Raw genomic sequence first — 12908 nt, forward strand, 5'->3', positions numbered from 1 at the left:
ATGGAGGACCTTGCTTCAGTCATGAAACTAAGAGTGGTCTTAGATAGATTAGAGACTACAGTTGCTAAATCAGAGTGGCTCTGCTTAGAATTCTCTGTCTGTTGCTGAGAAGATGATGGAAAAGGTTTGTTATTGCCAAACTGTGCTCTCCTACCATTATTATTATTGAAGCCTTGATTAGGCTTCTGTTGATCCTTCCATAAGAGATTAGGATGATTCCTCCATGAAGGATTATAGGTGTTTCCATAGGATTCTCCCATGTAATTTACCTCTTCCATTGTAGGATTCTCAGGGTCATAGGCTTCTTCTTCAGAGGAAGCCTCCTTACTACTGCCTGATGCAGCTTGCATTTCAGACAGACTCTGAGAAATCATATTGACTTGCTGAGTCAATATTTTGTTCTGAGCCAATATTGCATTCAGAGTATCAATATCAAGAACTCCTTTTTTCTGAGTTGTCCCATTATTCACAGGATTCCTTTCAGAAGTGTACATGAACTGGTTATTTGCAACCATTTCAATGAGTTCCTGGGCATCTGCAGGCGTCTTCTTCAGATGAAGAGATCCTTCAGCAGAGTGGTCCAATGACATCTTGGACAATTCAGACAGACCATCATAGAATATACATATGATGCTCCATTCTGAGAACATGTCAGAAGGACACCTTCTGATCAATTACTTGTATCTTTCCCAAGCTTCATAGAGGGATTCACCTTCCTTCTGTCTGAAGATTTGGACTTCCACTCTAAGCTTACTCAACTTTTGAGATGGAAAGAATTTGGCCAAGAAAGCATTGACCAGCTTCTCCCAAGAGTTCAGGCTATCTTTAGGTTGTGAGTTCAACCATGTCCTAGCTCTGTCTCTTACAGCAAAGGGGAAAAGCATAAGTCTGTAGACCTCAGGATTAACCCCATTGGTCTTAACAGTGTCACAGATTTGCAAGAATTCAGCTAAGAACTGATGAGGATCTTCCAATGGAAGTCCATAAAACTTGCAGTTCTACTGCATCAGAGAAACTAATTGAGGCTTAAGCTCAAAGTTGTTTGCTCCAATTGCAGGAATTGAGATGCTCCTTCCACAGAAGTCAGAAGAGGGTGCAATAAAGTCACGAAGCATCTTCCTTGCATCTCCACCATTGTTGTTTGGTTCGGCCATCTTTTTTTCTTTTTCGAAAAATTCTGTCAGGTCCTCTCCAGAGTGTTGTGCTTTAGCTTCTCTTAGCTTCCTCTTTAGAGTCCTTTCAGGTTCCGGATCAGCTTCAACAAGAATGTTCTTATCCTTGCTCCTGCTCATATGAAAAGAACAGAAAAGAATAAGAATCCTCTATGTCACAGTATAGAGATTTCTTTGTGTGAGTAGAAGAATAAAAGAGTAGAATGAAGAAGAGAGAAGATGAAGAATTCGAACATAGAGAGAGAGAGAGAGAGAGAGAGAGAGAGGGTTCGAATTATAAGAAGAAGAGAAGTGTTAGTAAATAAATAAATAAATAGAAAGAGATGAGAGGGGGGAGAATTCGAATTTAATTAAATAGAAAAGAAAAATATTTTTATTTTTATTTTAATTATTAGTTAGAATTCGAATTTAAGAAGGAGAATAAAATAAAATTTGAAAACTAAATAAATTAATTAATTAAGAAGATTTTTGAAAAAGTGGTTAGTGATTTTCGAAAATTAGAGAGAGGAAAGTAGTTAGGTGGTTTTGAAAAAGATAAGAAATAGTAAACTTTTAAAATCAAACAAAAAGTCAAGTAGTTAATTGAAAAAGATTTGAAAATCAATTTTGAAAAGATAAGAAGTTAGAAAAGATTTTGAAATTAATTTTGAAAAAGATATGATTGAAATTTTATTTTGAAAAAGATTTGAAAAGGAAACTAAAAAGATTTGATTTTTGAAATTAAAGGTGATTACTTGACTAATAAGAAACCAAAAGATATGATTTTAGAATTTAAAGATTGATCCTTTCTTAATAGACAAGTAACAACTTGAAAATTTTTAAATCAAAATATTAATTGTTAGCATTAATTTCGAAAATATGAACTAAGAAAAAGATTTTGAAAATTAATTTTTTATGAAATTTTCGAAAAAAATTAATAAAAAAATAAAAAAGATTTTATTTTTGAAAAAGATAGAATTTTTAATTTGAAATTTTGACTTGACTAACAAGAAACAACTATATTTTAAAAATTTTTTATTAAGTCAATCCAAAATTTCAAAATTTATGAGCAAAATAAAGGGAAAGATATTTTTTTGGTTTTTGAATTTTTAATGAGGAGAGAAAAAAACACAAAAATGAAACAAAACATAAAAATTTAATATCAAAACAAAAAATGCATGCAAGAACACTTTGAATGTCAAGATGAACACCAAGAACACTTTGAAGATCATGCTGAACATCAAGAACATATTTTTGAAAATTTTTAAGAAAAGAAAGACATGCAAGACACCAAACTTAAAAATTTTTAATCTATAGACACTAATAATTCAAGAATGCATATGAAAAACAAGAAAAGACGCAAAACAAGAAAATACAAAGATCAAACAAAGACAATCATCAAGAACAACTTGAAGATCAATGAAGAACAATTCCATGCATGTGTTCTTCGAAAATTTAAAGAAAGATTAAAAAGATGCAATTGACACCAAACTTAAAACTTGACACAAGACTCAAACAAAAAACACAAAATTTTTTTTGGATTTTATGATTCCATTAAAAAAATTTTGTATTTTTTGAAAATAAAAAATAAAAAATAAAAAGCTTAAACATAAAATAAAATTACCCAATCTAAGCAACAAGATGAACCGTCAGTTGTCCAAACTCGAACAATCCTCGGCAACGGCGCCAAAAACTTGGTGAACGAAATTGTGATCTCAACTGCGCCAACAACTTGGTATGCACGATCATAATCTCAACTCTTTTTTACAACTCCGCACAACTAACCAGCAAGTGCACTGGGTCGTCCACGTAATAAACCTTATGTGAGTAAGCGTCGATCCCACGGAGATTATCGGCTTGAAGCAAGCTATGGTCATCCTTGTAATTCTCAGTCAGGCAGGTTCAAATGGTTATGAGGTTTTGATAATTAAAATATAAATAAAACATAAAATAAGATAAAGTTACTTATGTAATTCATTGGTGGGAATTTCAGATAAGCGTATGGAGATGTTTTGTTGCTTCAGAACCTCTGCTTTCCTACTGCCTTCTTCCAACCATGCGTTACCTCCTTCCATGCCAAGCTGTATGATCCTCTCGGATGAAAATAAATCCATATGTGCTGTCACCGCACGGCTAATCATCTGTCGGTTCCCGCTAGCGTCGGAATAGGACCATTGTCCTTTTGCACACTGTCACTTGTGCCCCACATTCGCAGGTTTGAAACTCATTACAGTCATCCCTTCCCAGATCCTACTCGGAATACCACAGACAAGGTTTAGACTTTCCGGATCTCAGGAATGCTGCCAATGGTTCTAGCCTATACCACGAAGACTCTGATCTCACAGAATAAAATACTCTATTGTCAGGAGAGGCAATCATGCGTCGTGAACCAGGAGGCCAAGAGATACACACTCAAACTATTGCAGATAGAACGGAAGTGGTTGTCAGGCACGCGTTCATAAGTGAAAATGATGATGAGTGTCACGGGTCATCACATTCATCAGGTTGAAGTGCGAGTGAATATCTTAGATAAGAAGTAGGCGTGAGTTGAATAGAAAAACAATAGTACTTGTATTAATTCATGAAGAACAACAGAACTCCACACCTTAATCTATGGGGTGTAGAAACTCCACCGTAGAAAATACATAAGTGAAAAAGGTCTAGGCATGGCCGTGAGGCCAGCCTCCATTATCTAAGGACTAAACGTTCCAAAGATGGTCAAAGGTAAAAAGACATAAAATAAATCTCTAAAAGTAATTTTTATACTAAACTAGTAACTAGGGTTTACAGAAAATGAGTAACTAAGTGCAGATAGTATAGAAATCCACTTCCAGGGCCCACTTTGTGTATTCTTTGGCTGATCATTGAAGCTATTTCGTGCTTAGGCTGTTCCTGGAGTTAAACGCCAGCTTTGGTGCCAGTTTGGGCGTTTAACTCCAATTCTGGTGCCAGTTTGGGCATTTTACGCCAAGATATTTTAGGCAGACTTTGAACGCCAGTTTGGGCCATCAAATCTCAGACAAAGTATGGACTATTATATATTGATGGAAAGCCCAGAATGTCTACTTTCCAACGCAATTGTGAGCGCGCCAATTGGGCTTCTGTAGCTCTAGAAAATCCACTTCGAGTGCAGGGAGGTCAGAATCCAACAGCATCTGCAGTCCTTTTTCAGCCTCTGAATCAGATTTTTGCTCAGGTCCCTCAATTTCAGCCAGAAAATACCTGAAATCACAAAAAAATATACAAACTCACAGTAAAGTCCAAAAATGTTATTTTTGAATAAAAACTAATAAAAATATAATAAAAAGTAATTAAATCATACTAAAAACTATGTAAAAACAATGCCAAAAAGGGTATAAATTATCCGCTCATCAATTACCCACACTCTTCCCCTTTGTTGCAATGTTTACACTATTGATACACCATTTGCTTTTACCGTTTTCTCACTTGCATGTTGTAGCTACCATGTAATTGAGACTCTCATTATTTGGCATTAACCCACCCATACTTCATTTGTTTTCTTCTCTTTATTTCTGGGTTACTTTTCTTCTTTTTCCTCTTCTTTCAGGATGGCCAACGAGGAAGAGAAATGGAAAAATTTTACATGGGGCGACAGACAAGTTCCTACGCACAATCTTTGGAGAAAAGCATCAGTGTAGCAACCCGTCCACCTGCACATCTCAACATGCACCGGGACGGTGCAATCTTTAAGTGTGGGGAGGTCGATACCGACTTCCGTGGGTTAGTTATTTCCTTCTCAACACCAATGTTTAATTTTTCTTGTTAAATTAGTTGTTACATTTGCATATTTGATTGCATGTTTGTTTGATTTTGTGCATATTTTATCACTACTTGATTAAAGTAATAAATTTCTTTTCAAGACCCTCTTTTATAGTATTTCACTAATTTAAATTAAAAATTTATGCTAAACTTGTTTGAGGATTGTACTTTGGAACATGAATCATAGCTGAGAACACACAACCTGTGAGACTTTGAGCTTAATTACATGGTTATACTATTTAACCATGATTTTTATTCTTGTGTGTTTTCTTCTCTATGATTGCAATCTTTGCTTTGTTCTATTCTATATGTCCATTGTTTAGTGTATTTACATGCATACATATAATTGAGGCCATCATTTGTTATTAGCTCACTTATCCCAAACAGCCTACCATTTCAATTACCTTTGTTTGCCACTTTGAGCCTTTTAATCCCCATTTGTTCTGTATTTTACCACATCACTAGCCTTAAACGAAAAAATAATTAATTACCCCAATTGAATCTTTAGTTAGCTTAAGATAGAGATTGTGTATCAATTAAGTATGGGGAACTGTGGGAACCTGGGTTAATGGGAATGTGTTATGTTTCTAATTTATTTGAATATTGGAAATTTGGATACCTACTCATGTGAGACCAGAAAAAAAATTTAAAAATTCATGTGCATTGATATGTTATGTTTACCTTTATCTTAAAAAAAAGGGGGATTCAAATAAATAAAATAAGGGGACAAAATTACGCCAGTGTCAAGTTTAATAAAATATCAATGCATATGTGGTGAAATTAAAAGGAAAACTTGGATACATGAGTATGTGATACAAAAGTGGGAATTATGGGTAGCTAGGCATGATTTTAGAAGTATATAGAGTGTGTGTGTGTGTTAGGTGAGAGCTTAGGTTAGTCAAAGATTCATATTATAGCTCACTTGGCCATACATATATCCTCACCCTTACCTTAGCCTCATTACAACCTTGAAAAGACCTCATGATGTTTGCATTGGTATACTAAATTTTTGTTGATTGGTTAGATGAAGAACAAAGTCTAGAAAGACACTTGAGCGATTAGAGTGCATATACACTACCAGTGAGGGTTCAATGCTTGATTCTATATTCCCTGCTTTCATGAGCTATCTTCTTACAAGTTTACTCGTCTTTTATTGTGTGATTTGAATTAGTGGAATCCGATTTATGTTTGTCTTGGAGAATTTGTTTACTTTTAACCAAGTAGGTAGAAGTATTTTTGCATTTAGTTGCATTCATATAGATAGGTTGCATTTCATAAGTTTTACCATTCCTCTTCACTCTCTTATAGCTTCTCTTGAGCTTAGCATTAGGACATGCTAATGTTTAAGTGTGGGAAGATTTGATGCACCACTATTTCATGGTACATTTTGTACTTAATTGAGTGGATTTTATCCACTAAACTCACACTTATTCATATAATTCACATGTTTTACATTTTCCTTCCTAATTCTGTGCTATGATTGAAAACATGCTTCTTTGGCCTTAAATTACTAATTTTAATCCTCTCTTATTACCATTCGATGTCTTGATATGTGTGTTAAGTGATTTCAGGGTTTATAGGGCAGGAATGGCTTAGAGGATGAAAAGGAAGCATGCAAAAGTGGAAGGAATACAAAAAATTGAAGGAATTGCTGAGCTGTTAAGCCTGACCTCTTCGTACTAAATCGATCATAACTTGAGCTACAGAGGTCCAAATGAAGCAGTTCCAGTTGCGTTGGAAACTAACATCCGGGGCTTCGAAATGATATATAATTTGCCATAGTTGCCATGCTGTTAGGTGACGTGTATGCGTGGATCATGCGTACGCGTGACCTGGCGAAAGTTCAATCCATACGTACGCGTGGACGACGCGTACGCATGACAGAGCCACGTGCTGGACGCATCAGAAAAATGCTGAGGGCAATTTCTGGGCTATTTTTGACCAAATTTTCAGCCCAGAAACACAGATTAAAAGCTGCAGAGTGGGGGAATCAATAATTCATTTTTTTACACTTCTCATTATACATAATTTTAGGTTTAGATGTAGTTTCTAGAGAGAGAGGCTCTCTCCTCTCTCTAGGTTAGGATTTTAGGTTTAGCTTTTCTTAATTTGAGAATTCTACTTTGCTTTAATTAAGTTCTCTTCTACTTTTATTTGTTCTAGTACTTTAGTTTATCTGTTTCTCTTGTTGGTTCATTTATTTCTCCAATTTAGTTTATGAATTCTAATGTTAGATTTGATTTTCTTATTAATGCAATTTGAGGTATTTCATATTTATGATTGCTTTCTTCAATTTATGTTATTGATGCTTTCAATTGGTTGTTTGGATTTTATTATCTCTTATTAGTTTCCTATGTTTTTATGTTATGCCTTCCAAGTGTTTGTTAAAATGCTTGGGAGGGTTTTAAGTTAGATTTTTATGTTCTTGGCTTTGGTAGAGTAATTGGAGACTCTTGAGTTACCAAACTCCTTTGTTGATTGATAATTGAAAGTTGTTGGTTGATTTGGATCCCTCTAAAGCTAGTCCTTCCTTAGGAGTTGACTAGGACTTGAAGAATCAAATTGATTAGTCCACTTGACTTTCCTTCATAGTTAGAGGTTAACTAAGTGGGAGCAATGAACAATTCTCATCACAATTGATAAGGATAACTAGGATAGGACGTCTAGTTCTCATATCTTGCCAAGAATCTTTTCTAGTTAGTAATTTACTTTCTTGCCGTTTTATTTCCTTGTTCCCTATTTCAGAAACCCAAAAAGATACTATCTCATAACCAATAGTAACATCCTTCCCTGTAATTCCTTGAGAGACGACCCGAGGTTTAAATAGTTCGGTTATTAATTTTATTGGGTTTGCTTTAGTGACAAACAAGTTTTTGTACGAAAGAATTATTGTTGGTTTAAAAACTATACTTACAACGTGATTACTTTTGTGAAATTCTTTACTAGCAAAAATCCGTTCGTCAATTTCCCCTCACGAATGGCTTGCTCCAAGGCGTCTTTTAGGTCAAAGCAGTCTTGCATTTTATGGCCATAACATTTATGATAATTGCAGTACAAGCTCTTGTTCCCGCCTGTCCTGTCCTTTAGTTGCCGGGGCTTCGACAGAATCCCCTTGTCTGCGATTTGCTGGTACACTTCCGCGATAGGGGCCGTGAGGGGGTGTAGTTTGTGAATTTCCCCACCCGTAGAAACGGCTTAAACTGTTTTACTGGTGTCCCTTCCTTGGGGGCCTCCTTGGGTTTTTCCGCGTACCCGGGATGACGAGTAGGTGGGTTGGTCGGCTACCATTTGTTGGCTGCCACAACCTGGCTAACCTCCTCATCGTTGATGTACTCTCTTGCCACGTTTTGGATTGCCACGTTTTGGATTTTCTGCATGGTCCAGACGGGTTTAGTAGTGAGATGCTTCCTAAGGTCTTCGTTCAGTAGACCATTCGTCAAGTCCAGGCTGGCTACCAAGTCGGTCAAGCCATCGATTTCAAGGCATTCGTCGTTGAACCTATCCAGAAATTTTTGAGTCGGTTCCCCATTTCTCTGGGTGATGCCTAGAAGGTTGATCGGATGTTTGGCCTTGGCTTTGCGCGTGGTAAATTGTGCAAAAAAAATTGCGACTTATATCTGAGAAGGCGGTAATGGACCCCTATGGAAGAGCGTTAAACCACCAAATCGCGGGACCCGCTAACGTTATCAGGAAAGCTCGGCACCTCACTGTGTCGCCGACACCTTTCAGGTTCATCCTGAGCTCGAAAGCCGTCAGGTGTTCCTGGGGATCTTGGGTGCCATCGTATCTCATGTCCGTCGGCTTGTCGAAATGCTTCGGTAGCTGGACTTTGAGGATGTAGGAGTGGAAAGGGGTAGCTCCCATGATGATGGATTTTCGTCGTCTTCTCGGTCTTTCTCGCTTGGTCTCTTCATGTCCTTCCGACCCGTCCTGGGTCGTCTGGGACCGGGCATTTGTTCAGTGTCTGTTATCTCTTCGAGGGCTTCTGCCCCGAGCCTCCGATCTCCTTGGAGGAGATCGGGTGCAGGAGAGACTTGGGCTAGGACGGTAGTGATCTTTTGCTGCTAGCTCTCTTTCTAGGTTTTGCACCCGGTGGCATAGCTCCTGCATGATTCTGGCATTATCGTTACCCGTACCCCCGAACGGGTGTCTCTCGTGGGAGCTGGAGGGTGGGTCATCTCTGCGAGAACATGTTTTCGTGTGCTCGTGGGAGGATGCCACGGAGGCTAACCTGCTCATCAAGCGGGTTCCCTCCTCCTAATGTGCTTCCTCTTCCTCGTGTTCGTCCCTCGGGCCCAACAGGAATCCATTCACGCCAGGGTCCCCACAGACGGTACTAATGTTCGGTGACTCGCGTCTTGAATGGGTCGGGAGTGATGAAGGTCTGGGGTTGGTGGGCCGCTGGCGGCTGGACCTGAATGGATTCCAAGGATGAGGTTCCACCGAACTGTCATGGTGAGCGGCGAGGGGAGACCACCTGTAAGGATTCCAACGCTCAAGTTAGGGTCTGTACGAAAGCGGCATTTAAGGTTAGGGTAGGTGACGTACCTCTGGGAGGGGTAGGACCCTCCCCTTATATACTCTGTGCTCGAGTGGGTCCCACATGAGCAGACCCTCTTTTCTGGAAGCTTCCTTCCAACTGTCCAGGTGCTGTGACCAGGAAGGAAAAAAGGGAATCTTGTAGGTTGGAGGACACGTCGGGTCAGCGACTTGGTATCCGGGTCCAACTCGATAACAGGCTGGACCAGAACAAATCCAAAGTGAAAGTAAGTAATTAAAAGCCTGCTAGCTGATTTAATTTTCTTTTCTCCTTTCTGATTTGACTTAAAGAGTTATATATTAGAAATCACATTGGCCTCCATCTATAGGTGATGTTCGATCAATTTAACCAGTTCTTGAACAAGTAAGAACAATTATGCTATTATAATTGTTTTATTTTGGCAAATGAATTTAAATACTTAATACTAAGGAAGTTGAATGTTTAAATATAAAATATGATCGTTCCATCCAATAGTTTGTAACTAGGTTATGTTAGAACTGGAAGAAGTTTAAAAGAATGACTATACTTTTAGTATTCAACAGCACAAGATTAAACAAGTACATGGGACAAGTTGATTTTTTCCGGTACAACTGAAATTCATAAATATAAAAATGAGATCAAGTACAATTCATAGGATTCATAAAATATTCGCCATCCAATGGCATGTAACTATAACACACTTATAATATACAAAGCCAAAAGTCTTTTGCTATGATTTTTAATTAAGATACTACTTAAAATATGTTTATTACCGTCGGATTTTCAATGGTATTTATCTCACTGTAATTAGCATTAGATTTTACGTCGAAAAATTTGAAGCAAACCTTTTATTTTGATAAATGAAAAGATATTGACAATCAGACTCTAATTTCATCGCAAATAGAGGGCGGGCGTATAAAAAAATGATAGCAAAATTATGCATATATATATATATATATATGAGATGAGAGCAGATAGGAACACTTTCATATCTTAACTACTCTACGGAACAAAACAATCTCTACCCAAGACCATAAACGCGGTAGCAACAACTTCAATTCGTTTACAACTCATAGTAAGTTATTTATATCCCAAAATAGCAAAGTATTATGTTTCGAAGGCACTATGCGCAAACCCCAAAAGGAAACAAAACAGAAATAGAAAAAGGAAAACGCTCAAAGCATCAAACCACTATAGAATAATGAATAATCTGAAAGTATACGATAAAAAGATAATATATATTACGAGTAACCTATACCGAAGCCACTACTACACAGCTTTACTTTCTATAACTTTTTTATAGAATAAACTCCTAAAATAATTTCTTAAAATTTTGTATTAAGACAAATTAGTCATTTAAAAAAAGGACATGTTATTATTAGTCATTTGCTTTTTTAAAAAATCAAACATATTAATCTTTATTTAAAAGAAGGATAATAAGTTAATAATTTAAAAATTTTACAGTTAATCCTGTCATAAAATTATTTATCTAGTTAAAAATTAAAAAATGGTAGACAAAAATACATAAATAATTATATTTTTAATATATTTTTTATATAAATTTTTTTTGTGGGAGTTTACATTTTTTTAATAGACTATTTTTTTTTGTCTTATACTTTTTTTTTTTTAATAAGAATCGAATTTTAAATTTTTTTAATATAGTTCTGATTTCATATCATTAAATCAATTATCTCAAAATTTTGAGCTTAAAAGTAGAATGAAGCATATGAATAGGCTACGTACTCTAATTAGGATTAACTAACTCGATGATTAATATTAAAGTTTAGGCTAGAAATATTACATACTAGTAGAGTTTTTCTTATCTTAATATTTAGTTTAGAACTATTATTGGGAGAGGATTGAGGGAGATAATTGATTTTATTTAAGTGAAAAGAGTATATCTGTATCAATTAATTTTACATAAATGATCAATATTATAACATAAAATCACTTAATATTATTATACAACATTTTAACAATGATTTTTAATTTTAACTACCCATGTTTCATACAGCTTAGATTTGTACCTCGAGGTAATAATTACAAATATTAAATAGGTTTAAAAAGTTTTTGTTTGACTTAACTTATCACTATTGCAAACATATGTCACGGTAAATTTATATCCACAATAGTCATTAAAATAGTAGCTAGCCATCATAGCCCTGACCTATTAAAAAATTACTAATTAAAATTACACAACTTTAGAAAAGAATTTTATTATTTTAATAAAATTTTAATTGCCATGTACTATCATATATATAGTGAATGTCTAAAAGAATAGAAGTGGTTAGATGATTATGTGAAATATTTTTTTGAAGTGAATGCATTAAAATTAAATTTTATAATAATTTTAAAAAGAAAAACTTTAGATACTTGTATGAAAAATAATTATTTCAAATTGACTGAGATGATAATTAGGATAAGATTAAATTGGAAAGAACTAATAATAATCAATATATATTATATTAAAATTCTAAAATAAAATGTAGATTACAAGAAAAATTATTTTTAGACAGTTACTAACACATCTACCGATAATTAGACTACATTAATTTCTTATATTTTGTCGTGATGATAATTATAAAGTCGCCGATAAAAAAAAAATTGAGTAAATAGTTAAATTAATTTTTGAAAGATGAAGATTTTTTAAATTTATCTCTAAAAGATTTTTTAATAAAATTAGTTCTTCAAAAATTACGAATTAATCATATTTATTCTTGAGTGATTCTATTAAAAATTTTCGTTAATAATTGATGATATGAAACGTTAATTAACAATATACATAATATTTGAAATGTCTAATTGGATATTAACTAGATATATTCATGATAAAAATCTATTAATTTAGTCAATTTTTTCAACTACATAAACTATATTTTCAATATGATCTAATAACTAAATTGATAAATTTTCATAAACATATTTGATCAGCGTCTAATTGGACATACTAGGTATCATGTATACTGTATGTCGTTAGTTAACATTAGTCTATGTCATCAATCGTTGACAAAAATTATTAATAGAGTTATTGAAGAACAATATGATTAATTCGTAATTATTAAAAAAATAATTTGATTAAAAAAATTTAGAAACAAATTTAAAAAGTATCGTATTTTTCGGAGACTAATTTTTAAAAACGAATTTAAAGAATACCCTTCTTACTTAGTCTAGTATTTCTTCGAGGGGTATTAATATTAATAAAGTTAAATAAAATAAACATTCAAAGACAATTATTTCTAGAGGACGGGTTTTTTTATCCATAATTCACTTACAATGTTGCATATTGTGATCATGTGCAAACTACCACAACCAAATCTCAATGGTTGAAAGTTAACAGAATGCTTCTATTATTGGAGCAGGAACATAGGCACTTTTCTTAGCTTTTAATTTTTATATTAATAAGCGTCATTCACGATCATGTATGTTAGCAACACCAATCACAAGCATCCACGTAGCAA

At 34.6% G+C, this 12908-nt stretch overlaps 1 non-coding gene across 1 annotated transcript; it reads left to right on the forward strand.

Moving 5' to 3' along the window:
- The first annotated feature begins 648 nt into the window (after positions 1 to 648).
- LOC148564626 (small nucleolar RNA R71) lies at positions 649 to 752 on the forward strand. The gene has a single exon (XR_015884446.1). It is a non-coding gene; the product is annotated as a small nucleolar RNA R71 (small nucleolar RNA).
- Positions 753 to 12908: the final 12156 nt, after the last annotated feature.

This window comes from Arachis ipaensis, chromosome B5 (assembly GCF_059453495.1).
Source record: "Arachis ipaensis isolate K30076 ecotype BB chromosome B5, ASM5945349v1, whole genome shotgun sequence".
Taxonomy (NCBI): Eukaryota; Viridiplantae; Streptophyta; class Magnoliopsida; order Fabales; family Fabaceae; genus Arachis; species Arachis ipaensis.